The 20,340-nt window shown below is 51.4% G+C and overlaps 63 non-coding genes across 63 annotated transcripts; all 63 read left to right on the forward strand.

Annotated features, from left to right (window-relative positions):
* The first annotated feature begins 122 nt into the window (after positions 1 to 122).
* LOC127145045 (5S ribosomal RNA) lies at positions 123 to 241 on the forward strand. The gene has a single exon (XR_007816824.1). It is a non-coding gene; the product is annotated as a 5S ribosomal RNA (ribosomal RNA).
* Positions 242 to 446: 205 nt separating this feature from the next.
* On the forward strand, positions 447 to 565 carry LOC127144750 (5S ribosomal RNA). The gene has a single exon (XR_007816538.1). It is a non-coding gene; the product is annotated as a 5S ribosomal RNA (ribosomal RNA).
* Positions 566 to 769: 204 nt separating this feature from the next.
* On the forward strand, positions 770 to 888 carry LOC127145046 (5S ribosomal RNA). The gene has a single exon (XR_007816825.1). It is a non-coding gene; the product is annotated as a 5S ribosomal RNA (ribosomal RNA).
* A 204-nt stretch (positions 889 to 1,092) lies between these two features.
* LOC127144623 (5S ribosomal RNA) lies at positions 1,093 to 1,211 on the forward strand. Its single transcript, XR_007816411.1, has one exon. It is a non-coding gene; the product is annotated as a 5S ribosomal RNA (ribosomal RNA).
* Positions 1,212 to 1,415: 204 nt separating this feature from the next.
* On the forward strand, positions 1,416 to 1,534 carry LOC127145047 (5S ribosomal RNA). Its single transcript, XR_007816826.1, has one exon. It is a non-coding gene; the product is annotated as a 5S ribosomal RNA (ribosomal RNA).
* A 204-nt stretch (positions 1,535 to 1,738) lies between these two features.
* LOC127144731 (5S ribosomal RNA) lies at positions 1,739 to 1,857 on the forward strand. The gene has a single exon (XR_007816519.1). It is a non-coding gene; the product is annotated as a 5S ribosomal RNA (ribosomal RNA).
* A 204-nt stretch (positions 1,858 to 2,061) lies between these two features.
* LOC127144844 (5S ribosomal RNA) lies at positions 2,062 to 2,180 on the forward strand. Its single transcript, XR_007816632.1, has one exon. It is a non-coding gene; the product is annotated as a 5S ribosomal RNA (ribosomal RNA).
* Positions 2,181 to 2,384: 204 nt separating this feature from the next.
* On the forward strand, positions 2,385 to 2,503 carry LOC127145048 (5S ribosomal RNA). Its single transcript, XR_007816827.1, has one exon. It is a non-coding gene; the product is annotated as a 5S ribosomal RNA (ribosomal RNA).
* A 204-nt stretch (positions 2,504 to 2,707) lies between these two features.
* LOC127145049 (5S ribosomal RNA) lies at positions 2,708 to 2,826 on the forward strand. Its single transcript, XR_007816828.1, has one exon. It is a non-coding gene; the product is annotated as a 5S ribosomal RNA (ribosomal RNA).
* A 205-nt stretch (positions 2,827 to 3,031) lies between these two features.
* Positions 3,032 to 3,150, forward strand: LOC127145467 (5S ribosomal RNA). The gene has a single exon (XR_007817249.1). It is a non-coding gene; the product is annotated as a 5S ribosomal RNA (ribosomal RNA).
* Positions 3,151 to 3,354: 204 nt separating this feature from the next.
* On the forward strand, positions 3,355 to 3,473 carry LOC127144784 (5S ribosomal RNA). The gene has a single exon (XR_007816572.1). It is a non-coding gene; the product is annotated as a 5S ribosomal RNA (ribosomal RNA).
* Positions 3,474 to 3,677: 204 nt separating this feature from the next.
* LOC127144534 (5S ribosomal RNA) lies at positions 3,678 to 3,796 on the forward strand. Its single transcript, XR_007816322.1, has one exon. It is a non-coding gene; the product is annotated as a 5S ribosomal RNA (ribosomal RNA).
* A 204-nt stretch (positions 3,797 to 4,000) lies between these two features.
* LOC127145050 (5S ribosomal RNA) lies at positions 4,001 to 4,119 on the forward strand. The gene has a single exon (XR_007816829.1). It is a non-coding gene; the product is annotated as a 5S ribosomal RNA (ribosomal RNA).
* A 204-nt stretch (positions 4,120 to 4,323) lies between these two features.
* Positions 4,324 to 4,442, forward strand: LOC127145052 (5S ribosomal RNA). The gene has a single exon (XR_007816831.1). It is a non-coding gene; the product is annotated as a 5S ribosomal RNA (ribosomal RNA).
* A 204-nt stretch (positions 4,443 to 4,646) lies between these two features.
* LOC127144531 (5S ribosomal RNA) lies at positions 4,647 to 4,765 on the forward strand. The gene has a single exon (XR_007816319.1). It is a non-coding gene; the product is annotated as a 5S ribosomal RNA (ribosomal RNA).
* Positions 4,766 to 4,969: 204 nt separating this feature from the next.
* On the forward strand, positions 4,970 to 5,090 carry LOC127144962 (5S ribosomal RNA). Its single transcript, XR_007816749.1, has one exon. It is a non-coding gene; the product is annotated as a 5S ribosomal RNA (ribosomal RNA).
* A 204-nt stretch (positions 5,091 to 5,294) lies between these two features.
* On the forward strand, positions 5,295 to 5,415 carry LOC127144999 (5S ribosomal RNA). Its single transcript, XR_007816785.1, has one exon. It is a non-coding gene; the product is annotated as a 5S ribosomal RNA (ribosomal RNA).
* A 204-nt stretch (positions 5,416 to 5,619) lies between these two features.
* LOC127145053 (5S ribosomal RNA) lies at positions 5,620 to 5,738 on the forward strand. Its single transcript, XR_007816832.1, has one exon. It is a non-coding gene; the product is annotated as a 5S ribosomal RNA (ribosomal RNA).
* A 204-nt stretch (positions 5,739 to 5,942) lies between these two features.
* LOC127145054 (5S ribosomal RNA) lies at positions 5,943 to 6,061 on the forward strand. The gene has a single exon (XR_007816833.1). It is a non-coding gene; the product is annotated as a 5S ribosomal RNA (ribosomal RNA).
* A 204-nt stretch (positions 6,062 to 6,265) lies between these two features.
* LOC127145055 (5S ribosomal RNA) lies at positions 6,266 to 6,384 on the forward strand. Its single transcript, XR_007816834.1, has one exon. It is a non-coding gene; the product is annotated as a 5S ribosomal RNA (ribosomal RNA).
* A 204-nt stretch (positions 6,385 to 6,588) lies between these two features.
* On the forward strand, positions 6,589 to 6,707 carry LOC127145056 (5S ribosomal RNA). Its single transcript, XR_007816835.1, has one exon. It is a non-coding gene; the product is annotated as a 5S ribosomal RNA (ribosomal RNA).
* A 204-nt stretch (positions 6,708 to 6,911) lies between these two features.
* Positions 6,912 to 7,030, forward strand: LOC127145057 (5S ribosomal RNA). Its single transcript, XR_007816836.1, has one exon. It is a non-coding gene; the product is annotated as a 5S ribosomal RNA (ribosomal RNA).
* Positions 7,031 to 7,234: 204 nt separating this feature from the next.
* On the forward strand, positions 7,235 to 7,353 carry LOC127144666 (5S ribosomal RNA). Its single transcript, XR_007816454.1, has one exon. It is a non-coding gene; the product is annotated as a 5S ribosomal RNA (ribosomal RNA).
* A 204-nt stretch (positions 7,354 to 7,557) lies between these two features.
* Positions 7,558 to 7,676, forward strand: LOC127145058 (5S ribosomal RNA). The gene has a single exon (XR_007816837.1). It is a non-coding gene; the product is annotated as a 5S ribosomal RNA (ribosomal RNA).
* Positions 7,677 to 7,880: 204 nt separating this feature from the next.
* LOC127144667 (5S ribosomal RNA) lies at positions 7,881 to 7,999 on the forward strand. The gene has a single exon (XR_007816455.1). It is a non-coding gene; the product is annotated as a 5S ribosomal RNA (ribosomal RNA).
* Positions 8,000 to 8,203: 204 nt separating this feature from the next.
* Positions 8,204 to 8,322, forward strand: LOC127145059 (5S ribosomal RNA). Its single transcript, XR_007816838.1, has one exon. It is a non-coding gene; the product is annotated as a 5S ribosomal RNA (ribosomal RNA).
* A 151-nt stretch (positions 8,323 to 8,473) lies between these two features.
* On the forward strand, positions 8,474 to 8,592 carry LOC127145060 (5S ribosomal RNA). Its single transcript, XR_007816839.1, has one exon. It is a non-coding gene; the product is annotated as a 5S ribosomal RNA (ribosomal RNA).
* A 204-nt stretch (positions 8,593 to 8,796) lies between these two features.
* Positions 8,797 to 8,915, forward strand: LOC127145061 (5S ribosomal RNA). Its single transcript, XR_007816840.1, has one exon. It is a non-coding gene; the product is annotated as a 5S ribosomal RNA (ribosomal RNA).
* A 204-nt stretch (positions 8,916 to 9,119) lies between these two features.
* On the forward strand, positions 9,120 to 9,238 carry LOC127145063 (5S ribosomal RNA). Its single transcript, XR_007816842.1, has one exon. It is a non-coding gene; the product is annotated as a 5S ribosomal RNA (ribosomal RNA).
* Positions 9,239 to 9,442: 204 nt separating this feature from the next.
* Positions 9,443 to 9,561, forward strand: LOC127145064 (5S ribosomal RNA). Its single transcript, XR_007816843.1, has one exon. It is a non-coding gene; the product is annotated as a 5S ribosomal RNA (ribosomal RNA).
* Positions 9,562 to 9,765: 204 nt separating this feature from the next.
* LOC127144926 (5S ribosomal RNA) lies at positions 9,766 to 9,884 on the forward strand. The gene has a single exon (XR_007816713.1). It is a non-coding gene; the product is annotated as a 5S ribosomal RNA (ribosomal RNA).
* Positions 9,885 to 10,088: 204 nt separating this feature from the next.
* Positions 10,089 to 10,207, forward strand: LOC127144882 (5S ribosomal RNA). The gene has a single exon (XR_007816669.1). It is a non-coding gene; the product is annotated as a 5S ribosomal RNA (ribosomal RNA).
* Positions 10,208 to 10,411: 204 nt separating this feature from the next.
* Positions 10,412 to 10,530, forward strand: LOC127144979 (5S ribosomal RNA). Its single transcript, XR_007816766.1, has one exon. It is a non-coding gene; the product is annotated as a 5S ribosomal RNA (ribosomal RNA).
* Positions 10,531 to 10,734: 204 nt separating this feature from the next.
* On the forward strand, positions 10,735 to 10,853 carry LOC127145065 (5S ribosomal RNA). The gene has a single exon (XR_007816844.1). It is a non-coding gene; the product is annotated as a 5S ribosomal RNA (ribosomal RNA).
* A 204-nt stretch (positions 10,854 to 11,057) lies between these two features.
* Positions 11,058 to 11,176, forward strand: LOC127145066 (5S ribosomal RNA). Its single transcript, XR_007816845.1, has one exon. It is a non-coding gene; the product is annotated as a 5S ribosomal RNA (ribosomal RNA).
* Positions 11,177 to 11,380: 204 nt separating this feature from the next.
* Positions 11,381 to 11,499, forward strand: LOC127145067 (5S ribosomal RNA). The gene has a single exon (XR_007816846.1). It is a non-coding gene; the product is annotated as a 5S ribosomal RNA (ribosomal RNA).
* A 204-nt stretch (positions 11,500 to 11,703) lies between these two features.
* On the forward strand, positions 11,704 to 11,822 carry LOC127145068 (5S ribosomal RNA). Its single transcript, XR_007816847.1, has one exon. It is a non-coding gene; the product is annotated as a 5S ribosomal RNA (ribosomal RNA).
* A 204-nt stretch (positions 11,823 to 12,026) lies between these two features.
* On the forward strand, positions 12,027 to 12,145 carry LOC127144971 (5S ribosomal RNA). The gene has a single exon (XR_007816758.1). It is a non-coding gene; the product is annotated as a 5S ribosomal RNA (ribosomal RNA).
* A 204-nt stretch (positions 12,146 to 12,349) lies between these two features.
* Positions 12,350 to 12,468, forward strand: LOC127145069 (5S ribosomal RNA). Its single transcript, XR_007816848.1, has one exon. It is a non-coding gene; the product is annotated as a 5S ribosomal RNA (ribosomal RNA).
* Positions 12,469 to 12,672: 204 nt separating this feature from the next.
* LOC127145070 (5S ribosomal RNA) lies at positions 12,673 to 12,791 on the forward strand. Its single transcript, XR_007816849.1, has one exon. It is a non-coding gene; the product is annotated as a 5S ribosomal RNA (ribosomal RNA).
* Positions 12,792 to 12,995: 204 nt separating this feature from the next.
* Positions 12,996 to 13,114, forward strand: LOC127145071 (5S ribosomal RNA). Its single transcript, XR_007816850.1, has one exon. It is a non-coding gene; the product is annotated as a 5S ribosomal RNA (ribosomal RNA).
* A 204-nt stretch (positions 13,115 to 13,318) lies between these two features.
* LOC127145072 (5S ribosomal RNA) lies at positions 13,319 to 13,437 on the forward strand. The gene has a single exon (XR_007816851.1). It is a non-coding gene; the product is annotated as a 5S ribosomal RNA (ribosomal RNA).
* A 204-nt stretch (positions 13,438 to 13,641) lies between these two features.
* On the forward strand, positions 13,642 to 13,760 carry LOC127145074 (5S ribosomal RNA). Its single transcript, XR_007816853.1, has one exon. It is a non-coding gene; the product is annotated as a 5S ribosomal RNA (ribosomal RNA).
* Positions 13,761 to 13,964: 204 nt separating this feature from the next.
* On the forward strand, positions 13,965 to 14,083 carry LOC127145075 (5S ribosomal RNA). The gene has a single exon (XR_007816854.1). It is a non-coding gene; the product is annotated as a 5S ribosomal RNA (ribosomal RNA).
* Positions 14,084 to 14,287: 204 nt separating this feature from the next.
* LOC127144972 (5S ribosomal RNA) lies at positions 14,288 to 14,406 on the forward strand. The gene has a single exon (XR_007816759.1). It is a non-coding gene; the product is annotated as a 5S ribosomal RNA (ribosomal RNA).
* A 204-nt stretch (positions 14,407 to 14,610) lies between these two features.
* Positions 14,611 to 14,729, forward strand: LOC127145076 (5S ribosomal RNA). Its single transcript, XR_007816855.1, has one exon. It is a non-coding gene; the product is annotated as a 5S ribosomal RNA (ribosomal RNA).
* Positions 14,730 to 14,933: 204 nt separating this feature from the next.
* On the forward strand, positions 14,934 to 15,052 carry LOC127144624 (5S ribosomal RNA). Its single transcript, XR_007816412.1, has one exon. It is a non-coding gene; the product is annotated as a 5S ribosomal RNA (ribosomal RNA).
* A 204-nt stretch (positions 15,053 to 15,256) lies between these two features.
* On the forward strand, positions 15,257 to 15,375 carry LOC127144678 (5S ribosomal RNA). Its single transcript, XR_007816466.1, has one exon. It is a non-coding gene; the product is annotated as a 5S ribosomal RNA (ribosomal RNA).
* A 204-nt stretch (positions 15,376 to 15,579) lies between these two features.
* Positions 15,580 to 15,698, forward strand: LOC127145077 (5S ribosomal RNA). Its single transcript, XR_007816856.1, has one exon. It is a non-coding gene; the product is annotated as a 5S ribosomal RNA (ribosomal RNA).
* Positions 15,699 to 15,903: 205 nt separating this feature from the next.
* On the forward strand, positions 15,904 to 16,022 carry LOC127144751 (5S ribosomal RNA). Its single transcript, XR_007816539.1, has one exon. It is a non-coding gene; the product is annotated as a 5S ribosomal RNA (ribosomal RNA).
* Positions 16,023 to 16,226: 204 nt separating this feature from the next.
* On the forward strand, positions 16,227 to 16,345 carry LOC127145078 (5S ribosomal RNA). The gene has a single exon (XR_007816857.1). It is a non-coding gene; the product is annotated as a 5S ribosomal RNA (ribosomal RNA).
* A 204-nt stretch (positions 16,346 to 16,549) lies between these two features.
* On the forward strand, positions 16,550 to 16,668 carry LOC127144625 (5S ribosomal RNA). Its single transcript, XR_007816413.1, has one exon. It is a non-coding gene; the product is annotated as a 5S ribosomal RNA (ribosomal RNA).
* Positions 16,669 to 16,872: 204 nt separating this feature from the next.
* Positions 16,873 to 16,991, forward strand: LOC127145079 (5S ribosomal RNA). The gene has a single exon (XR_007816858.1). It is a non-coding gene; the product is annotated as a 5S ribosomal RNA (ribosomal RNA).
* A 204-nt stretch (positions 16,992 to 17,195) lies between these two features.
* Positions 17,196 to 17,314, forward strand: LOC127144732 (5S ribosomal RNA). Its single transcript, XR_007816520.1, has one exon. It is a non-coding gene; the product is annotated as a 5S ribosomal RNA (ribosomal RNA).
* A 204-nt stretch (positions 17,315 to 17,518) lies between these two features.
* LOC127144845 (5S ribosomal RNA) lies at positions 17,519 to 17,637 on the forward strand. The gene has a single exon (XR_007816633.1). It is a non-coding gene; the product is annotated as a 5S ribosomal RNA (ribosomal RNA).
* A 204-nt stretch (positions 17,638 to 17,841) lies between these two features.
* LOC127145080 (5S ribosomal RNA) lies at positions 17,842 to 17,960 on the forward strand. Its single transcript, XR_007816859.1, has one exon. It is a non-coding gene; the product is annotated as a 5S ribosomal RNA (ribosomal RNA).
* Positions 17,961 to 18,164: 204 nt separating this feature from the next.
* On the forward strand, positions 18,165 to 18,283 carry LOC127144930 (5S ribosomal RNA). Its single transcript, XR_007816717.1, has one exon. It is a non-coding gene; the product is annotated as a 5S ribosomal RNA (ribosomal RNA).
* Positions 18,284 to 18,487: 204 nt separating this feature from the next.
* On the forward strand, positions 18,488 to 18,606 carry LOC127145081 (5S ribosomal RNA). Its single transcript, XR_007816860.1, has one exon. It is a non-coding gene; the product is annotated as a 5S ribosomal RNA (ribosomal RNA).
* A 204-nt stretch (positions 18,607 to 18,810) lies between these two features.
* LOC127145082 (5S ribosomal RNA) lies at positions 18,811 to 18,929 on the forward strand. Its single transcript, XR_007816861.1, has one exon. It is a non-coding gene; the product is annotated as a 5S ribosomal RNA (ribosomal RNA).
* Positions 18,930 to 19,133: 204 nt separating this feature from the next.
* Positions 19,134 to 19,252, forward strand: LOC127145083 (5S ribosomal RNA). Its single transcript, XR_007816862.1, has one exon. It is a non-coding gene; the product is annotated as a 5S ribosomal RNA (ribosomal RNA).
* A 204-nt stretch (positions 19,253 to 19,456) lies between these two features.
* LOC127144753 (5S ribosomal RNA) lies at positions 19,457 to 19,575 on the forward strand. The gene has a single exon (XR_007816541.1). It is a non-coding gene; the product is annotated as a 5S ribosomal RNA (ribosomal RNA).
* A 204-nt stretch (positions 19,576 to 19,779) lies between these two features.
* On the forward strand, positions 19,780 to 19,898 carry LOC127145085 (5S ribosomal RNA). The gene has a single exon (XR_007816864.1). It is a non-coding gene; the product is annotated as a 5S ribosomal RNA (ribosomal RNA).
* A 204-nt stretch (positions 19,899 to 20,102) lies between these two features.
* LOC127145086 (5S ribosomal RNA) lies at positions 20,103 to 20,221 on the forward strand. Its single transcript, XR_007816865.1, has one exon. It is a non-coding gene; the product is annotated as a 5S ribosomal RNA (ribosomal RNA).
* Positions 20,222 to 20,340: the final 119 nt, after the last annotated feature.

Below are 20,340 nucleotides of genomic sequence, written 5' to 3' on the forward strand. Positions count from 1 at the left end.
GCCCCGGCTCGTATGCTCATGCACACGCTCGTGCGGGTCCCGGTGGCCGTTCCGACCGGTCGAGCATGCGTGGGAGATTCTGGCCGACATGGCTTATATGCATTTTCTGCGCATTCTGTGATGGGTGCGATCATACCAGCACTAATGCACCGGATCCCATCAGAACTCCGCAGTTAAGCGTGCTTGGGCGAGAGTAGTACTAAGTTGGGTGACCACTTGGGAAGTCCTCGTGTTGCACCCCTTTTTCTATTTTTTTTTATTATTATTTTTTTCAATCCTACCATTTTGTTTCTTTCTCCCACCGTGTTTTCAAGTCGTGCAGCCGCCCCGGCTCGTATGCTCATGCACACGCTCGTGCGGGTCCCGGTGGCCGTTCCGACCGGTCGAGCATGCGTGGGAGATTCTAACCGACATGGCTTATATGCATTTTCTGCGCATTCCGTGATGGGTGCGATCATACCAGCACTAATGCACCGGATCCCATCAGAACTCCGCAGTTAAGCATGCTTGGGCGAGAGTAGTACTAAGTTGGGTGACCACTTGGGAAGTCCTCGTGTTGCACCCCTTTTTCTATTTTTTTTATTATTATTTTTTTCAATCCTACCATTTTGTTTCTTTCTCCCACCGTGTTTTCAAGTCGTGCAGCCGCCCCGGCTCGTATGCTCATGCACACGCTCGTGCGGGTCCCGGTGGCCGTTCCGACCGGTCGAGCATGCGTGGGAGATTCTGGCCGACATGGCTTATATGCATTTTCTGCGCATCCCGTGATGGGTGCGATCATACCAGCACTAATGCACCGGATCCCATCAGAACTCCGCAGTTAAGCGTGCTTGGGCGAGAGTAGTACTAAGTTGGGTGACCACTTGGGAAGTCCTCGTGTTGCACCCCTTTTTCTATTTTTTTTATTATTATTTTTTTCAATCCTACCATTTTGTTTCTTTCTCCCACCGTGTTTTCAAGTCGTGCAGCCGCCCCGGCTCGTATGCTCATGCACACGCTCGTGCGGGTCCCGGTGGCCGTTCCGACCGGTCGAGCATGCGTGGGAGATTCTGGCCGACATGGCTTATATGCATTTTCTGCGCATTCTGTGATGGGTGCGATCAAACCAGCACTAATGCACCGGATCCCATCAGAACTCCGCAGTTAAGCGTGCTTGGGCGAGAGTAGTACTAAGTTGGGTGACCACTTGGGAAGTCCTCGTGTTGCACCCCTTTTTCTATTTTTTTTATTATTATTTTTTTCAATCCTACCATTTTGTTTCTTTCTCCCACCGTGTTTTCAAGTCGTGCAGCCGCCCCGGCTCGTATGCTCATGCACACGCTCGTGCGGGTCCCGGTGGCCGTTCCGACCGGTCGAGCATGCGTGGGAGATTCTGGCCGACATGGCTTATATGCATTTTCTGCGCATTCCGTGATGGGTGCGATCATACCAGCACTAATGCACCGGATCCCATCAGAACTCCGCAGTTAAGCGTGCTTGGGCGAGAGTAGTACTAAGTTGGGTGACCACTTGGGAAGTCCTCGTGTTGCACCCCTTTTTCTATTTTTTTTATTATTATTTTTTTCAATCCTACCATTTTGTTTCTTTCTCCCACCGTGTTTTCAAGTCGTGCAGCCGCCCCGGCTCGTATGCTCATGCACACGCTCGTGCGGGTCCCGGTGGCCGTTCCGACCGGTCGAGCATGCGTGGGAGATTCTGGCCGACATGGCTTATATGCATTTTCTGCGCATTCCGTGATGGGTGCGATCCTACCAGCACTAATGCACCGGATCCCATCAGAACTCCGCAGTTAAGCGTGCTTGGGCGAGAGTAGTACTAAGTTGGGTGACCACTTGGGAAGTCCTCGTGTTGCACCCCTTTTTCTATTTTTTTTATTATTATTTTTTTCAATCCTACCATTTTGTTTCTTTCTCCCACCGTGTTTTCAAGTCGTGCAGCCGCCCCGGCTCGTATGCTCATGCACACGCTCGTGCGGGTCCCGGTGGCCGTTCCGACCGGTCGAGCATGCGTGGGAGATTCTGGCCGACATGGCTTATATGCATTTTCTGCGCATTCCGTGATGGGTGCGATCATACCAGCACTAATGCACCGGATCCCATCAGAACTCCGCAGTTAAGCGTGCTTAGGCGAGAGTAGTACTAAGTTGGGTGACCACTTGGGAAGTCCTCGTGTTGCACCCCTTTTTCTATTTTTTTTATTATTATTTTTTTCAATCCTACCATTTTGTTTCTTTCTCCCACCGTGTTTTCAAGTCGTGCAGCCGCCCCGGGTCGTATGCTCATGCACACGCTCGTGCGGGTCCCGGTGGCCGTTCCGACCGGTCGAGCATGCGTGGGAGATTCTGGCCGACATGGCTTATATGCATTTTCTGCGCATTCCGTGATGGGTGCGATCATACCAGCACTAATGCACCGGATCCCATCAGAACTCCGCAGTTAAGCGTGCTTGGGCGAGAGTAGTACTAAGTTGGGTGACCACTTGGGAAGTCCTCGTGTTGCACCCCTTTTTCTATTTTTTTTATTATTATTTTTTTCAATCCTACCATTTTGTTTCTTTCTCCCACCGTGTTTTCAAGTCGTGCAGCCGCCCCGGCTCGTATGCTCATGCACACGCTCGTGCGGGTCCCGGTGGCCGTTCCGACCGGTCGAGCATGCGTGGGAGATTCTGGCCGACATGGCTTATATGCATTTTCTGCGCATTCTGTGATGGGTGCGATCATACCAGCACTAATGCACCGGATCCCATCAGAACTCCGCAGTTAAGCGTGCTTGGGCGAGAGTAGTACTAAGTTGGGTGACCACTTGGGAAGTCCTCGTGTTGCACCCCTTTTTCTATTTTTTTTTATTATTATTTTTTTCAATCCTACCATTTTGTTTCTTTCTCCCACCGTGTTTTCAAGTCGTGCAGCCGCCCCGGCTCGTATGCTCATGCACACGCTCGTGCGGGTCCCGGTGGCCGTTCCGACCGGTCGAGCATGCGTGGGAGATTCTGGCCGACATGGCTTATATGCATTTTCTGCGCATTCCGTGATGGGTGCGATCATACCAGCACTAATGCACCGGATCCCATCAGAACTCCGCAGCTAAGCGTGCTTGGGCGAGAGTAGTACTAAGTTGGGTGACCACTTGGGAAGTCCTCGTGTTGCACCCCTTTTTCTATTTTTTTTATTATTATTTTTTTCAATCCTACCATTTTGTTTCTTTCTCCCACCGTGTTTTCAAGTCGTGCAGCCGCCCCGGGTCGTATGCTCATGCACACGCTCGTGCGGGTCCCGGTGGCCGTTCCGACCGGTCGAGCATGCGTGGGAGATTCTGGCCGACATGGCTTATATGCATTTTCTGCGCATTCCGTGATGGGTGCGATCATACCAGCACTAATGCACCGGATCCCATCAGAACTCCGCAGTTAAGCGTGCTTGGGCGAGAGTAGTACTAAGTTGGGTGACCACTTGGAAAGTCCTCGTGTTGCACCCCTTTTTCTATTTTTTTTATTATTATTTTTTTCAATCCTACCATTTTGTTTCTTTCTCCCACCGTGTTTTCAAGTCGTGCAGCCGCCCCGGCTCGTATGCTCATGCACACGCTCGTGCGGGTCCCGGTGGCCGTTCCGACCGGTCGAGCATGCGTGGGAGATTCTGGCCGACATGGCTTATATGCATTTTCTGCGCATTCCGTGATGGGTGCGATCATACCAGCACTAATGCACCGGATCCCATCAGAACTCCGCAGTTAAGTGTGCTTGGGCGAGAGTAGTACTAAGTTGGGTGACCACTTGGGAAGTCCTCGTGTTGCACCCCTTTTTCTATTTTTTTTATTATTATTTTTTTCAATCCTACCATTTTGTTTCTTTCTCCCACCGTGTTTTCAAGTCGTGCAGCCGCCCCGGCTCGTATGCTCATGCACACGCTCGTGCGGGTCCCGGTGGCCGTTCCGACCGGTCGAGCATGCGTGGGAGATTCTGGCCGACATGGCTTATATGCATTTTCTGCGCATTCCGTGATGGGTGCGATCATACCAGCACTAATGCACCGGATCCCATCAGAACTCCGCAGTTAAGCGTGCTTGGGCGAGAGTAGTACTAAGTTGGGTGACCACTTGGGAAGTCCTCGTGTTGCACCCCTTTTTCTATTTTTTTTATTATTATTTTTTTCAATCCTACCATTTTGTTTCTTTCTCCCACCGTGTTTTCAAGTCGTGCAGCCGCCCCGGGTCGTATGCTCATGCACACGCTCGTGCGGGTCCCGGTGGCCGTTCCGACCGGTCGAGCATGCGTGGGAGATTCTGGCCGACATGGCTTATATGCATTTTCTGCGCATTCCGTGATGGGTGCGATCATACCAGCACTAATGCACCGGATCCCATCAGAACTCCGCAGTTAAGCGTGCTTGGGCGAGAGTAGTACTAAGTTGGGTGACCACTTGGGAAGTCCTCGTGTTGCACCCCTTTTTCTATTTTTTTTATTATTATTTTTTTCAATCCTACCATTTTGTTTCTTTCTCCCACCGTGTTTTCAAGTCGTGCAGCCGCCCCGGCTCGTATGCTCATGCACACGCTCGTGCGGGTCCCGGTGGCCGTTCCGACCGGTCGAGCATGCGTGGGAGATTCTGGCTGACATGGCTTATATGCATTTTCTGCGCATTCCGTGATGGGTGCGATCATTCCAGCACTAATGCACCGGATCCCATCAGAACTCCGCAGTTAAGCGTGCTTGGGCGAGAGTAGTACTAGGTTGGGTGACCACTTGGGAAGTCCTCGTGTTGCACCCCTTTTTCTATTTTTTTTATTATTATTTTTTTCAATCCTACCATTTTGTTTCTTTCTCCCACCGTGTTTTCAAGTCGTGCAGCCGCCCCGGCTCGTATGCTCATGCACACGCTCGTGCGGGTCCCGGTGGCCGTTCCGACCGGTCGAGCATGCGTGGGAGATTCTGGCCGACATGGCTTATATGCATTTTCTGCGCATTCCGTGATGGGTGCGATCATACCAGCACTAATGCACCGGATCCCATCAGAACTCCGCAGTTAAGCGTGCTTGGGCGAGAGTAGTACTAAGTTGGGTGTGACCACTTGGGAAGTCCTCGTGTTGCACCCCTTTTTCTATTTTTTTTATTATTATTTTTTTCAATCCTACCATTTTGTTTCTTTCTCCCACCGTGTTTTCAAGTCGTGCAGCCGCCCCGGCTCGTATGCTCATGCACACGCTCGTGCGGGTCCCGGTGGCCGTTCCGACCGGTCGAGCATGCGTGGGAGATTCTGGCCGACATGGCTTATATGCATTTTCTGCGCATTCCGTGATGGGTGCGATCATACCAGCACTAATGCACCGGATCCCATCAGAACTCCGCAGTTAAGCGTGCTTGGGCGAGAGTTGTACTAAGTTGGGTGTGACCACTTGGGAAGTCCTCGTGTTGCACCCCTTTTTCTATTTTTTTTATTATTATTTTTTTCAATCCTACCATTTTGTTTCTTTCTCCCACCGTGTTTTCAAGTCGTGCAGCCGCCCCGGCTCGTATGCTCATGCACACGCTCGTGCGGGTCCCGGTGGCCGTTCCGACCGGTCGAGCATGCGTGGGAGATTCTGGCCGACATGGCTTATATGCATTTTCTGCGCATTCCGTGATGGGTGCGATCATACCAGCACTAATGCACCGGATCCCATCAGAACTCCGCAGTTAAGCGTGCTTGGGCGAGAGTAGTACTAAGTTGGGTGACCACTTGGGAAGTCCTCGTGTTGCACCCCTTTTTCTATTTTTTTTATTATTATTTTTTTCAATCCTACCATTTTGTTTCTTTCTCCCACCGTGTTTTCAAGTCGTGCAGCCGCCCCGGCTCGTATGCTCATGCACACGCTCGTGCGGGTCCCGGTGGCCGTTCCGACCGGTCGAGCATGCGTGGGAGATTCTGGCCGACATAACTTATATGCATTTTCTGCGCATTCCGTGATGGGTGCGATCATACCAGCACTAATGCACCGGATCCCATCAGAACTCCGCAGTTAAGCGTGCTTGGGCGAGAGTAGTACTAAGTTGGGTGACCACTTGGGAAGTCCTCGTGTTGCACCCCTTTTTCTATTTTTTTTATTATTATTTTTTTCAATCCTACCATTTTGTTTCTTTCTCCCACCGTGTTTTCAAGTCGTGCAGCCGCCCCGGGTCGTATGCTCATGCACACGCTCGTGCGGGTCCCGGTGGCCGTTCCGACCGGTCGAGCATGCGTGGGAGATTCTGGCCGACATGGCTTATATGCATTTTCTGCGCATTCCGTGATGGGTGCGATCATACCAGCACTAATGCACCGGATCCCATCAGAACTCCGCAGTTAAGCGTGCTTGGGCGAGAGTAGTACTAAGTTGGGTGACCACTTGGGAAGTCCTCGTGTTGCACCCCTTTTTCTATTTTTTTTATTATTATTTTTTTCAATCCTACCATTTTGTTTCTTTCTCCCACCGTGTTTTCAAGTCGTGCAGCCGCCCCGGCTCGTATGCTCATGCACACGCTCGTGCGGGTCCCGGTGGCCGTTCCGACCGGTCGAGCATGCGTGGGAGATTCTGGCCGACATGGCTTATATGCATTTTCTGCGCATTCCGTGATGGGTGCGATCATACCAGCACTAATGCACCGGATCCCATCAGAACTCCGCAGTTAAGCGTGCTTGGGCGAGAGTAGTACTAAGTTGGGTGACCACTTGGGAAGTCCTCGTGTTGCACCCCTTTTTCTATTTTTTTTATTATTATTTTTTTCAATCCTACCATTTTGTTTCTTTCTCCCACCGTGTTTTCAAGTCGTGCAGCCGCCCCGGCTCGTATGCTCATGCACACGCTCGTGCGGGTCCCGGTGGCCGTTCCGACCGGTCGAGCATGCGTGGGAGATTCTGGCCGACATGGCTTATATGCATTTTCTACGCATTCCGTGATGGGTGCGATCATACCAGCACTAATGCACCGGATCCCATCAGAACTCCGCAGTTAAGCGTGCTTGGGCGAGAGTAGTACTAAGTTGGGTGACCACTTGGGAAGTCCTCGTGTTGCACCCCTTTTTCTATTTTTTTTATTATTATTATTTTCAATCCTACCATTTTGTTTCTTTCTCCCACCGTGTTTTCAAGTCGTGCAGCCGCCCCGGCTCGTATGCTCATGCACACGCTCGTGCGGGTCCCGGTGGCTGTTCCGACCGGTCGAGCATGCGTGGGAGATTCTGGCCGACATGGCTTATATGCATTTTCTGCGCATTCCGTGATGGGTGCGATCATACCAGCACTAATGCACCGGATCCCATCAGAACTCTGCAGTTAAGCGTGCTTGGGCGAGAGTAGTACTAAGTTGGGTGACCACTTGGGAAGTCCTCGTGTTGCACCCCTTTTTCTATTTTTTTTATTATTATTTTTTTCAATCCTACCATTTTGTTTCTTTCTCCCACCGTGTTTTCAAGTCGTGCAGCCGCCCCGGCTCGTATGCTCATGCACACGCTCGTGCGGGTCCCGGTGGCCGTTCCGACCGGTCGAGCATGCGTGGGAGATTCTGGCCGACATGGCTTATATGCATTTTCTACGCATTCCGTGATGGGTGCGATCATACCAGCACTAATGCACCGGATCCCATCAGAACTCCGCAGTTAAGCGTGCTTGGGCGAGAGTAGTACTAAGTTGGGTGACCACTTGGGAAGTCCTCGTGTTGCACCCCTTTTTCTATTTTTTTTATTATTATTATTTTCAATCCTACCATTTTGTTTCTTTCTCCCACGGTGTTTTCAAGTCGTGCAGCCGCCCCGGCTCGTATGCTCATGCACACGCTCGTGCGGGTCCCGGTGGCCGTTCCGACCGGTCGAGCATGCGTGGGAGATTCTGGCCGACATGGCTTATATGCATTTTCTGCGCATTCCGTGATGGGTGCGATCATACCAGCACTAATGCACCGGATCCCATCAGAACTCTGCAGTTAAGCGTGCTTGGGCGAGAGTAGTACTAAGTTGGGTGACCACTTGGGAAGTCCTCGTGTTGCACCCCTTTTTCTATTTTTTTTATTATTATTTTTTTCAATCCTACCATTTTGTTTCTTTCTCCCACCGTGTTTTCAAGTCGTGCAGCCGCCCCGGCTCGTATGCTCATGCACACGCTCGTGCGGGTCCCGGTGGCCGTTCCGACCGGTCGAGCATGCGTGGGAGATTCTGGCCGACATGGCTTATATGCATTTTCTGCGCATTCCATGATGGGTGCGATCATACCAGCACTAATGCACCGGATCCCATCAGAACTCCGCAGTTAAGCGTGCTTGGGCGAGAGTAGTACTAAGTTGGGTGACCACTTGGGAAGTCCTCGTGTTGCACCCCTTCCCACCGTGTTTTCAAGTCGTGCAGCCGCCCCGGCTCGTATGCTCATGCACACGCTCGTGCGGGTCCCGGTGGCCGTTCCGACCGGTCGAGCATGCGTGGGAGATTCTGGCCGACATGGCTTATATGCATTTTCTGCGCATTCCGTGATGGGTGCGATCATACCAGCACTAATGCACCGGATCCCATCAGAACTCCGCAGTTAAGCGTGCTTGGGCGAGAGTAGTACTAAGTTGGGTGACCACTTGGGAAGTCCTCGTGTTGCACCCCTTTTTCTATTTTTTTTATTATTATTTTTTTCAATCCTACCATTTTGTTTCTTTCTCCCACCGTGTTTTCAAGTCGTGCAGCCGCCCCGGCTCGTATGCTCATGCACACGCTCGTGCGGGTCCCGGTGGCCGTTCCGACCGGTCGAGCATGCGTGGGAGATTCTGGCCGACATGGCTTATATGCATTTTCTGCGCATTCCGTGATGGGTGCGATCATACCAGCACTAATGCACCGGATCCCATCAGAACTCCGCAGTTAAGCGTGCTTGGGCGAGAGTAGTACTAAGTTGGGTGACCACTTGGGAAGTCCTCGTGTTGCACCCCTTTTTCTAATTTTTTTATTATTATTTTTTTCAATCCTACCATTTTGTTTCTTTCTCCCACCGTGTTTTCAAGTCGTGCAGCCGCCCCGGCTCGTATGCTCATGCACACGCTCGTGCGGGTCCCGGTGGCCGTTCCGACCGGTCGAGCATGCGTGGGAGATTCTGGCCGACATGGCTTATATGCATTTTCTGCGCATTCCGTGATGGGTGCGATCATACCAGCACTAATGCACCGGATCCCATCAGAACTCCGCAGTTAAGCGTGCTTGGGCGAGAGTAGTACTAAGTTGGGTGACCACTTGGGAAGTCCTCGTGTTGCACCCCTTTTTCTATTTTTTTTATTATTATTTTTTTCAATCCTACCATTTTGTTTCTTTCTCCCACCGTGTTTTCAAGTCGTGCAGCCGCCCCGGCTCGTATGCTCATGCACACGCTCGTGCGGGTCCCGGTGGCCGTTCCGACCGGTCGAGCATGCGTGGGAGATTCTGGCCGACATGGCTTATATGCATTTTCTGCGCATTCCATGATGGGTGCGATCATACCAGCACTAATGCACCGGATCCCATCAGAACTCCGCAGTTAAGCGTGCTTGGGCGAGAGTAGTACTAAGTTGGGTGACCACTTGGGAAGTCCTCGTGTTGCACCCCTTTTTCTATTTTTTTTATTATTATTTTTTTCAATCCTACCATTTTGTTTCTTTCTCCCACCGTGTTTTCAAGTCGTGCAGCCGCCCCGGCTCGTATGCTCATGCACACGCTCGTGCGGGTCCCGGTGGCCGTTCCGACCGGTCGAGCATGCGTGGGAGATTCTGGCCGACATGGCTTATATGCATTTTCTGCGCATTCCGTGATGGGTGCGATCATACCAGCACTAATGCACCGGATCCCATCAGAACTCCGCAGTTAAGCGTGCTTGGGCGAGAGTAGGACTAAGTTGGGTGACCACTTGGGAAGTCCTCGTGTTGCACCCCTTTTTCTATTTTTTTTATTATTATTATTTTCAATCCTACCATTTTGTTTCTTTCTCCCACCGTGTTTTCAAGTCGTGCAGCCGCCCCGGCTCGTATGCTCATGCACACGCTCGTGCGGGTCCCGGTGGCCGTTCCGACCGGTCGAGCATGCGTGGGAGATTCTGGCCGACATGGCTTATATGCATTTTCTGCGCATTCCGTGATGGGTGCGATCATACCAGCACTAATGCACCGGATCCCATCAGAACTCTGCAGTTAAGCGTGCTTGGGCGAGAGTAGTACTAAGTCGGGTGACCACTTGGGAAGTCCTCGTGTTGCACCCCTTTTTCTATTTTTTTTATTATTATTTTTTTCAATCCTACCATTTTGTTTCTTTCTCCCACCGTGTTTTCAAGTCGTGCAGCCGCCCCGGCTCGTATGCTCATGCACACGCTCGTGCGGGTCCCGGTGGCCGTTCCGACCGGTCGAGCATGCGTGGGAGATTCTGGCCGACATGGCTTATATGCATTTTCTGCGCATTCCATGATGGGTGCGATCATACCAGCACTAATGCACCGGATCCCACCAGAACTCCGCAGTTGAGCGTGCTTGGGCGAGAGTAGTACTAAGTTGGGTGACCACTTGGGAAGTCCTCGTGTTGCACCCCTTTTTCTATTTTTTTTATTATTATTTTTTTCAATCCTACCATTTTGTTTCTTTCTCCCACCGTGTTTTCAAGTCGTGCAGCCGCCCCGGCTCGTATGCTCATGCACACGCTCGTGCGGGTCCCGGTGGCCGTTCCGACTGGTCGAGCATGCGTGGGAGATTCTGGCCGACATGGCTTATATGCATTTTCTGCGCATTCCGTGATGGGTGCGATCATACCAGCACTAATGCACCGGATCCCATCAGAACTCCGCAGTTAAGCGTGCTTGGGCGAGAGTAGTACTAAGTTGGGTGACCACTTGGGAAGTCCTCGTGTTGCACCCCTTTTTCTATTTTTTTTATTATTATTTTTTTCAATCCTACCATTTTGTTTCTTTCTCCCACCGTGTTTTCAAGTCGTGCAGCCGCCCCGGCTCGTATGCTCATGCACACGCTCGTGCGGGTCCCGGTGGCCGTTCCGACCGGTCGAGCATGCGTGGGAGATTCTGGCCGACATGGCTTATATGCATTTTCTGCGCATTTCGTGATGGGTGCGATCATACCAGCACTAATGCACCGGATCCCATCAGAACTCCGCAGTTAAGCGTGCTTGGGCGAGAGTAGTACTAAGTTGGGTGACCACTTGGGAAGTCCTCGTGTTGCACCCCTTTTTCTATTTTTTTTATTATTATTTTTTTCAATCCTACCATTTTGTTTCTTTCTCCCACCGTGTTTTCAAGTCGTGCAGCCGCCCCGGCTCGTATGCTCATGCACACGCTCGTGCGGGTCCCGGTGGCCGTTCCGACCGGTCGAGCATGCGTGGGAGATTCTGGCCGACATGGCTTATATGCATTTTCTGCGCATTCCGTGATGGGTGCGATCATACCAGCACTAATGCACCGGATCCCATCAGAACTCCGCAGTTAAGCGTGCTTGGGCGAGAGTAGTACTAAGTTGGGTGACCACTTGGGAAGTCCTCGTGTTGCACCCCTTTTTCTATTTTTTTTATTATTATTTTTTTCAATCCTACCATTTTGTTTCTTTCTCCCACCGTGTTTTCAAGTCGTGCAGCCGCCCCGGCTCGTATGCTCATGCACACGCTCGTGCGGGTCCCGGTGGCCGTTCCGACCGGTCGAGCATGCGTGGGAGATTCTGGCCGACATGGCTTATATGCATTTTCTGCGCATTCCGTGATGGGTGCGATCATACCAGCACTAATGCACCGGATCCCATCAGAACTCCGCAGTTAAGCGTGCTTGGGCGAGAGTAGTACTAAGTTGGGTGACCACTTGGGAAGTCCTCGTGTTGCACCCCTTTTTCTATTTTTTTTATTATTATTTTTTTCAATCCTACCATTTTGTTTCTTTCTCCCACCGTGTTTTCAAGTCGTGCAGCCGCCCCGGCTCGTATGCTCATGCACACGCTCGTGCGGGTCCCGGTGGCCGTTCCGACCGGTCGAGCATGTGTGGGAGATTCTGGCCGACATGGCTTATATGCATTTTCTGCGCATTCCGTGATGGGTGCGATCATACCAGCACTAATGCACCGGATCCAATCAGAACTCCGCAGTTAAGCATGCTTGGGCGAGAGTAGTACTAAGTTGGGTGACCACTTGGGAAGTCCTCGTGTTGCACCCCTTTTTCTATTTTTTTTATTATTATTTTTTTCAATCCTACCATTTTGTTTCTTTCTCCCACCGTGTTTTCAAGTCGTGCAGCCGCCCCGGCTCGTATGCTCATGCACACGCTCGTGCGGGTCCCGGTGGCCGTTCCGACCGGTCGAGCATGCGTGGGAGATTCTGGCCGACATGGCTTATATGCATTTTCTGCGCATTCCGTGATGGGTGCGATCATACCAGCACTAATGCACCGGATCCCATCAGAACTCCGCAGTTAAGCGTGCTTGGGCGAGAGTAGTACTAAGTTGGGTGACCACTTGGGAAGTCCTCGTGTTGCACCCCTTTTTCTATTTTTTTTATAATTATTTTTTTCAATCCTACCATTTTGTTTCTTTCTCCCACCGTGTTTTCAAGTCGTGCAGCCGCCCCGGCTCGTATGCTCATGCACACGCTCGTGCGGGTCCCGGTGGCCGTTCCGACCGGTCGAGCATGCGTGGGAGATTCTGGCCGACATGGCTTATATGCATTTTCTGCGCATCCCGTGATGGGTGCGATCATACCAGCACTAATGCACCGGATCCCATCAGAACTCCGCAGTTAAGCGTGCTTGGGCGAGAGTAGTACTAAGTTGGGTGACCACTTGGGAAGTCCTCGTGTTGCACCCCTTTTTCTATTTTTTTTATTATTATTTTTTTCAATCCTACCATTTTGTTTCTTTCTCCCACCGTGTTTTCAAGTCGTGCAGCCGCCCCGGCTCGTATGCTCATGCACACGCTCGTGCGGGTCCCGGTGGCCGTTCCGACCGGTCGAGCATGCGTGGGAGATTCTGGCCGACATGGCTTATATGCATTTTCTGCGCATTCCGTGATGGGTGCGATCATACCAGCACTAATGCACCGGATCCCATCAGAACTCCGCAGTTAAGCGTGCTTGGGCGAGAGTAGTACTAAGTTGGGTGACCACTTGGGAAGTCCTCGTGTTGCACCCCTTTTTCTATTTTTTTTATTATTATTTTTTTCAATCCTACCATTTTGTTTCTTTCTCCCACCGTGTTTTCAAGTCGTGCAGCCGCCCCGGCTCGTATGCTCATGCACACGCTCGTGCGGGTCCCGGTGGCCGTTCCGACCGGTCGAGCATGCGTGGGAGATTCTGGCCGACATGGCTTATATGCATTTTCTGCGCATTTCGTGATGGGTGCGATCATACCAGCACTAATGCACCGGATCCCATCAGAACTCCGCAGTTAAGCGTGCTTGGGCGAGAGTAGTACTAAGTTGGGTGACCACTTGGGAAGTCCTCGTGTTGCACCCCTTTTTCTATTTTTTTTATTATTATTTTTTTCAATCCTACCATTTTGTTTCTTTCTCCCACCGTGTTTTCAAGTCGTGCAGCCGCCCCGGCTCGTATGCTCATGCACACGCTCGTGCGGGTCCCGGTGGCCGTTCCGACCGGTCGAGCATGCGTGGGAGATTCTGGCCGACATGGCTTATATGCATTTTCTGCGCATTCCGTGATGGGTGCGATCATACCAGCACTAATGCACCGGATCCCATCAGAACTCCGCAGTTAAGCGTGCTTGGGCGAGAGTAGTACTAAGTTGGGTGACCACTTGGGAAGTCCTCGTGTTGCACCCCTTTTTCTATTTTTTTTATTATTATTTTTTTCAATCCTACCATTTTGTTTCTTTCTCCCACCGTGTTTTCAAGTCGTGCAGCCGCCCCGGGTCGTATGCTCATGCACACGCTCGTGCGGGTCCCGGTGGCCGTTCCGACCGGTCGAGCATGCGTGGGAGATTCTGGCCGACATGGCTTATATGCATTTTCTGCGCATTCCGTGATGGGTGCGATCATACCAGCACTAATGCACCGGATCCCATCAGAACTCCGCAGTTAAGCGTGCTTGGGCGAGAGTAGTACTAAGTTGGGTGACCACTTGGGAAGTCCTCGTGTTGCACCCCTTTTTCTATTTTTTTTATTATTATTTTTTTCAATCCTACCATTTTGTTTCTTTCTCCCACCGTGTTTTCAAGTCGTGCAGCCGCCCCGGCTCGTATGCTCATGCACACGCTCGTGCGGGTCCCGGTGGCCGTTCCGACCGGTCGAGCATGCGTGGGAGATTCTGCCCGACATGGCTTATATGCATTTTCTGCGCATTCCGTGATGGGTGCGATCATACCAGCACTAATGCACCGGATCCAATCAGAACTCCGCAGTTAAGCATGCTTGGGCGAGAGTAGTACTAAGTTGGGTGACCACTTGGGAAGTCCTCGTGTTGCACCCCTTTTTCTATTTTTTTTATTATTATTTTTTTCAATCCTACCATTTTGTTTCTTTCTCCCACCGTGTTTTCAAGTCGTGCAGCCGCCCCGGCTCGTATGCTCATGCACACGCTCGTGCGGGTCCCGGTGGCCGTTCCGACCGGTCGAGCATGCGTGGGAGATTCTGGCCGACATGGCTTATATGCATTTTCTGCGCATTCCGTGATGGGTGCGATCATACCAGCACTAATGCACCGGATCCCATCAGAACTCCGCAGTTAAGCGTGCTTGGGCGAGAGTAGTACTAAGTTGGGTGACCACTTGGGAAGTCCTCGTGTTGCACCCCTTTTTCTATTTTTTTTATTATTATTTTTTTCAATCCTACCATTTTGTTTCGTTCTCCCACCGTGTTTTCAAGTCGTGCAGCCGCCCCGGCTCGTATGCTCATGCACACGCTCGTGCGGGTCCCGGTGGCCGTTCCGACCGGTCGAGCATGCGTGGGAGATTCTGGCCGACATGGCTTATATGCATTTTCTGCGCATTCCGTGATGGGTGCGATCAAACCAGCACTAATGCACCGGATCCCATCAGAACTCCGCAGTTAAGCGTGCTTGGGCGAGAGTAGTACTAAGTTGGGTGACCACTTGGGAAGTCCTCGTGTTGCACCCCTTTTTCTATTTTTTTTATTATTATTTTTTTCAATCCTACCATTTTGTTTCTTTCTCCCACCGTGTTTTCAAGTCGTGCAGCCGCCCCGGCTCGTATGCTCATGCACACGCTCGTGCGGGTCCCGGTGGCCGTTCCGACCGGTCGAGCATGCGTGGGAGATTCTGGCCGACATGGCTTATATGCATTTTCTGCGCATTCCGTGATGGGTGCGATCATACCAGCACTAATGCACCGGATCCCATCAGAACTCCGCAGTTAAGCGTGCTTGGGCGAGAGTAGTACTAAGTTGGGTGACCACTTGGGAAGTCTTCGTGTTGCACCCCTTTTTCTATTTTTTTTATTATTATTTTTTTCAATCCTACCATTTTGTTTCTTTCTCCCACCGTGTTTTCAAGTCGTGCAGCCGCCCCGGCTCGTATGCTCATGCACACGCTCGTGCGGGTCCCGGTGGCCGTTCCGACCGGTCGAGCATGCGTGGGAGATTCTGGCCGACATGGCTTATATGCATTTTCTGCGCATTCTGTGATGGGTGCGATCATACCAGCACTAATGCACCGGATCCCATCAGAACTCCGCAGTTAAGCGTGCTTGGGCGAGAGTAGTACTAAGTTGGGTGACCACTTGGGAAGTCCTCGTGTTGCACCCCTTTTTCTATTTTTTTTTATTATTATTTTTTTCAATCCTACCATTTTGTTTCTTTCTCCCACCGTGTTTTCAAGTCGTGCAGCCGCCCCGGCTCGTATGCTCATGCACACGCTCGTGCGGGTCCCGGTGGCCGTTCCGACCGGTCGAGCATGCGTGGGAGATTCTAACCGACATGGCTTATATGCATTTTCTGCGCATTCCGTGATGGGTGCGATCATACCAGCACTAATGCACCGGATCCCATCAGAACTCCGCAGTTAAGCATGCTTGGGCGAGAGTAGTACTAAGTTGGGTGACCACTTGGGAAGTCCTCGTGTTGCACCCCTTTTTCTATTTTTTTTATTATTATTTTTTTCAATCCTACCATTTTGTTTCTTTCTCCCACCGTGTTTTCAAGTCGTGCAGCCGCCCCGGCTCGTATGCTCATGCACACGCTCGTGCGGGTCCCGGTGGCCGTTCCGACCGGTCGAGCATGCGTGGGAGATTCTGGCCGACATGGCTTATATGCATTTTCTGCGCATCCCGTGATGGGTGCGATCATACCAGCACTAATGCACCGGATCCCATCAGAACTCCGCAGTTAAGCGTGCTTGGGCGAGAGTAGTACTAAGTTGGGTGACCACTTGGGAAGTCCTCGTGTTGCACCCCTTTTTCTATTTTTTTTATTATTATTTTTTTCAATCCTACCATTTTGTTTCTTTCTCCCACCGTGTTTTCAAGTCGTGCAGCCGCCCCGGCTCGTATGCTCATGCACACGCTCGTGCGGGTCCCGGTGGCCGTTCCGACCGGTCGAGCATGCGTGGGAGATTCTGGCCGACATGGCTTATATGCATTTTCTGCGCATTCTGTGATGGGTGCGATCAAACCAGCACTAATGCACCGGATCCCATCAGAACTCCGCAGTTAAGCGTGCTTGGGCGAGAGTAGTACTAAGTTGGGTGACCACTTGGGAAGTCCTCGTGTTGCACCCCTTTTTCTATTTTTTTTATTATTATTTTTTTCAATCCTACCATTTTGTTTCTTTCTCCCACCGTGTTTTCAAGTCGTGCAGCCGCCCCGGCTCGTATGCTCATGCACACGCTCGTGCGGGTCCCGGTGGCCGTTCCGACCGGTCGAGCATGCGTGGGAGATTCTGGCCGACATGGCTTATATGCATTTTCTGCGCATTCCGTGATGGGTGCGATCATACCAGCACTAATGCACCGGATCCCATCAGAACTCCGCAGTTAAGCGTGCTTGGGCGAGAGTAGTACTAAGTTGGGTGACCACTTGGGAAGTCCTCGTGTTGCACCCCTTTTTCTATTTTTTTTATTATTATTTTTTTCAATCCTACCATTTTGTTTCTTTCTCCCACCGTGTTTTCAAGTCGTGCAGCCGCCCCGGCTCGTATGCTCATGCACACGCTCGTGCGGGTCCCGGTGGCCGTTCCGACCGGTCGAGCATGCGTGGGAGATTCTGGCCGACATGGCTTATATGCATTTTCTGCGCATTCCGTGATGGGTGCGATCCTACCAGCACTAATGCACCGGATCCCATCAGAACTCCGCAGTTAAGCGTGCTTGGGCGAGAGTAGTACTAAGTTGGGTGACCACTTGGGAAGTCCTCGTGTTGCACCCCTTTTTCTATTTTTTTTATTATTATTTTTTTCAATCCTACCATTTTGTTTCTTTCTCCCACCGTGTTTTCAAGTCGTGCAGCCGCCCCGGCTCGTATGCTCATGCACACGCTCGTGCGGGTCCCGGTGGCCGTTCCGACCGGTCGAGCATGCGTGGGAGATTCTGGCCGACATGGCTTATATGCATTTTCTGCGCATTCCGTGATGGGTGCGATCATACCAGCACTAATGCACCGGATCCCATCAGAACTCCGCAGTTAAGCGTGCTTAGGCGAGAGTAGTACTAAGTTGGGTGACCACTTGGGAAGTCCTCGTGTTGCACCCCTTTTTCTATTTTTTTTATTATTATTTTTTTCAATCCTACCATTTTGTTTCTTTCTCCCACCGTGTTTTCAAGTCGTGCAGCCGCCCCGGGTCGTATGCTCATGCACACGCTCGTGCGGGTCCCGGTGGCCGTTCCGACCGGTCGAGCATGCGTGGGAGATTCTGGCCGACATGGCTTATATGCATTTTCTGCGCATTCCGTGATGGGTGCGATCATACCAGCACTAATGCACCGGATCCCATCAGAACTCCGCAGTTAAGCGTGCTTGGGCGAGAGTAGTACTAAGTTGGGTGACCACTTGGGAAGTCCTCGTGTTGCACCCCTTTTTCTATTTTTTTTATTATTATTTTTTTCAATCCTACCATTTTGTTTCTTTCTCCCACCGTGTTTTCAAGTCGTGCAGCCGCCCCGGCTCGTATGCTCATGCACACGCTCGTGCGGGTCCCGGTGGCCGTTCCGACCGGTCGAGCATGCGTGGGAGATTCTGGCCGACATGGCTTATATGCATTTTCTGCGCATTCCGTGATGGGTGCGATCATACCAGCACTAATGCACCGGATCCCATCAGAACTTCGCAGTTAAGCATGCTTGGGCGAGAGTAGTACTAAGTTGGGTGACCACTTGGGAAGTCCTCGTGTTGCACCCCTTTTTCTATTTTTTTTATTATTATTTTTTTCAATCCTACCATTTTGTTTCTTTCTCCCACCGTGTTTTCAAGTCGTGCAGCCGCCCCGGGTCGTATGCTCATGCACACGCTCGTGCGGGTCCCGGTGGCCGTTCCGACCGGTCGAGCATGCGTGGGAGATTCTGGCCGACATGGCTTATATGCATTTTCTGCGCATTCCGTGATGGGTGCGATCATACCAGCACTAATGCACCGGATCCCATCAGAACTCCGCAGTTAAGCGTGCTTGGGCGAGAGTAGTACTAAGTTGGGTGACCACTTGGGAAGTCCTCGTGTTGCACCCCTTTTTCTATTTTTTTTATTATTATTTTTTTCAATCCTACCATTTTGTTTCTTTCTCCCACCGTGTTTTCAAGTCGTGCAGCCGCCCCGGCTCGTATGCTCATGCACACGCTCGTGCGGGTCCCGGTGGCCGTTCCGACCGGTCGAGCATGCGTGGGAGATTCTGGCCGACATGGCTTATATGCATTTTCTGCGCATTCCGTGATGGGTGCGATCATACCAGCACTAATGCACCGGATCCCATCAGAACTCCGCAGTTAAGCGTGCTTGGGCGAGAGTAGTACTAAGTTGGGTGACCACTTGGGAAGTCCTCGTGTTGCACCCCTTTTTCTATTTTTTTTATTATTATTTTTTTCAATCCTACCATTTTGTTTCTTTCTCCCACCGTGTTTTCAAGTCGTGCAGCCGCCCCGGCTCGTATGCTCATGCACACGCTCGTGCGGGTCCCGGTGGCCGTTCCGACCGGTCGAGCATGCGTGGGAGATTCTGGCCGACATGGCTTATATGCATTTTCTGCGCATTCCGTGATGGGTGCGATCATACCAGCACTAATGCACCGGATCCCATCAGAACTCCGCAGTTAAGCGTGCTTGGGCGAGAGTAGTACTAAGTTGGGTGACCACTTGGGAAGTCCTCGTGTTGCACCCCTTTTTCTATTTTTTTTATTATTATTTTTTTCAATCCTACCATTTTGTTTCTTTCTCCCACCGTGTTTTCAAGTCGTGCAGCCGCCCCGGCTCGTATGCTCATGCACACGCTCGTGCGGGTCCCGGTGGCCGTTCCGACCGGTCGAGCATGCGTGGGAGATTCTAACCGACATGGCTTATATGCATTTTCTGCGCATTCCGTGATGGGTGCGATCATACCAGCACTAATGCACCGGATCCCATCAGAACTCCGCAGTTAAGCATGCTTGGGCGAGAGTAGTACTAAGTTGGGTGACCACTTGGGAAGTCCTCGTGTTGCACCCCTTTTTCTATTTTTTTTATTATTATTTTTTTCAATCCTACCATTTTGTTTCTTTCTCCCACCGTGTTTTCAAGTCGTGCAGCCGCCCCGGCTCGTATGCTCATGCACACGCTCGTGCGGGTCCCGGTGGCCGTTCCGACCGGTCGAGCATGCGTGGGAGATTCTGGCCGACATGGCTTATATGCATTTTCTCCGCATCCCGTGATGGGTGCGATCATACCAGCACTAATGCACCGGATCCCATCAGAACTCCGCAGTTAAGCGTGCTTGGGCGAGAGTAGTACTAAGTTGGGTGACCACTTGGGAAGTCCTCGTGTTGCACCCCTTTTTCTATTTTTTTTATTATTATTTTTTTCAATCCTACCATTTTGTTTCTTTCTCCCACCGTGTTTTCAAGTCGTGCAGCCGCCCCGGCTCGTATGCTCATGCACACGCTCGTGCGGGTCCCGGTGGCCGTTCCGACCGGTCGAGCATGCGTGGGAGATTCTGGCCGACATGGCTTATATGCATTTTCTGCGCATTCCGTGATGGGTGCGATCATACCAGCACTAATGCACCGGATCCCATCAGAACTCCGCAGTTAAGCGTGCTTGGGCGAGAGTAGTACTAAGTTGGGTGACCACTTGGGAAGTCCTCGTGTTGCACCCCTTTTTCTATTTTTTTTATTATTATTTTTTTCAATCCTACCATTTTGTTTCTTTCTCCCACCGTGTTTTCAAGTCGTGCAGCCGCCCCGGCTCGTATGCTCATGCACACGCTCGTGCGGG

This window comes from Cucumis melo, chromosome 12 (assembly GCF_025177605.1).
Source record: "Cucumis melo cultivar AY chromosome 12, USDA_Cmelo_AY_1.0, whole genome shotgun sequence".
Classification (NCBI taxonomy): Eukaryota; Viridiplantae; Streptophyta; class Magnoliopsida; order Cucurbitales; family Cucurbitaceae; genus Cucumis; species Cucumis melo.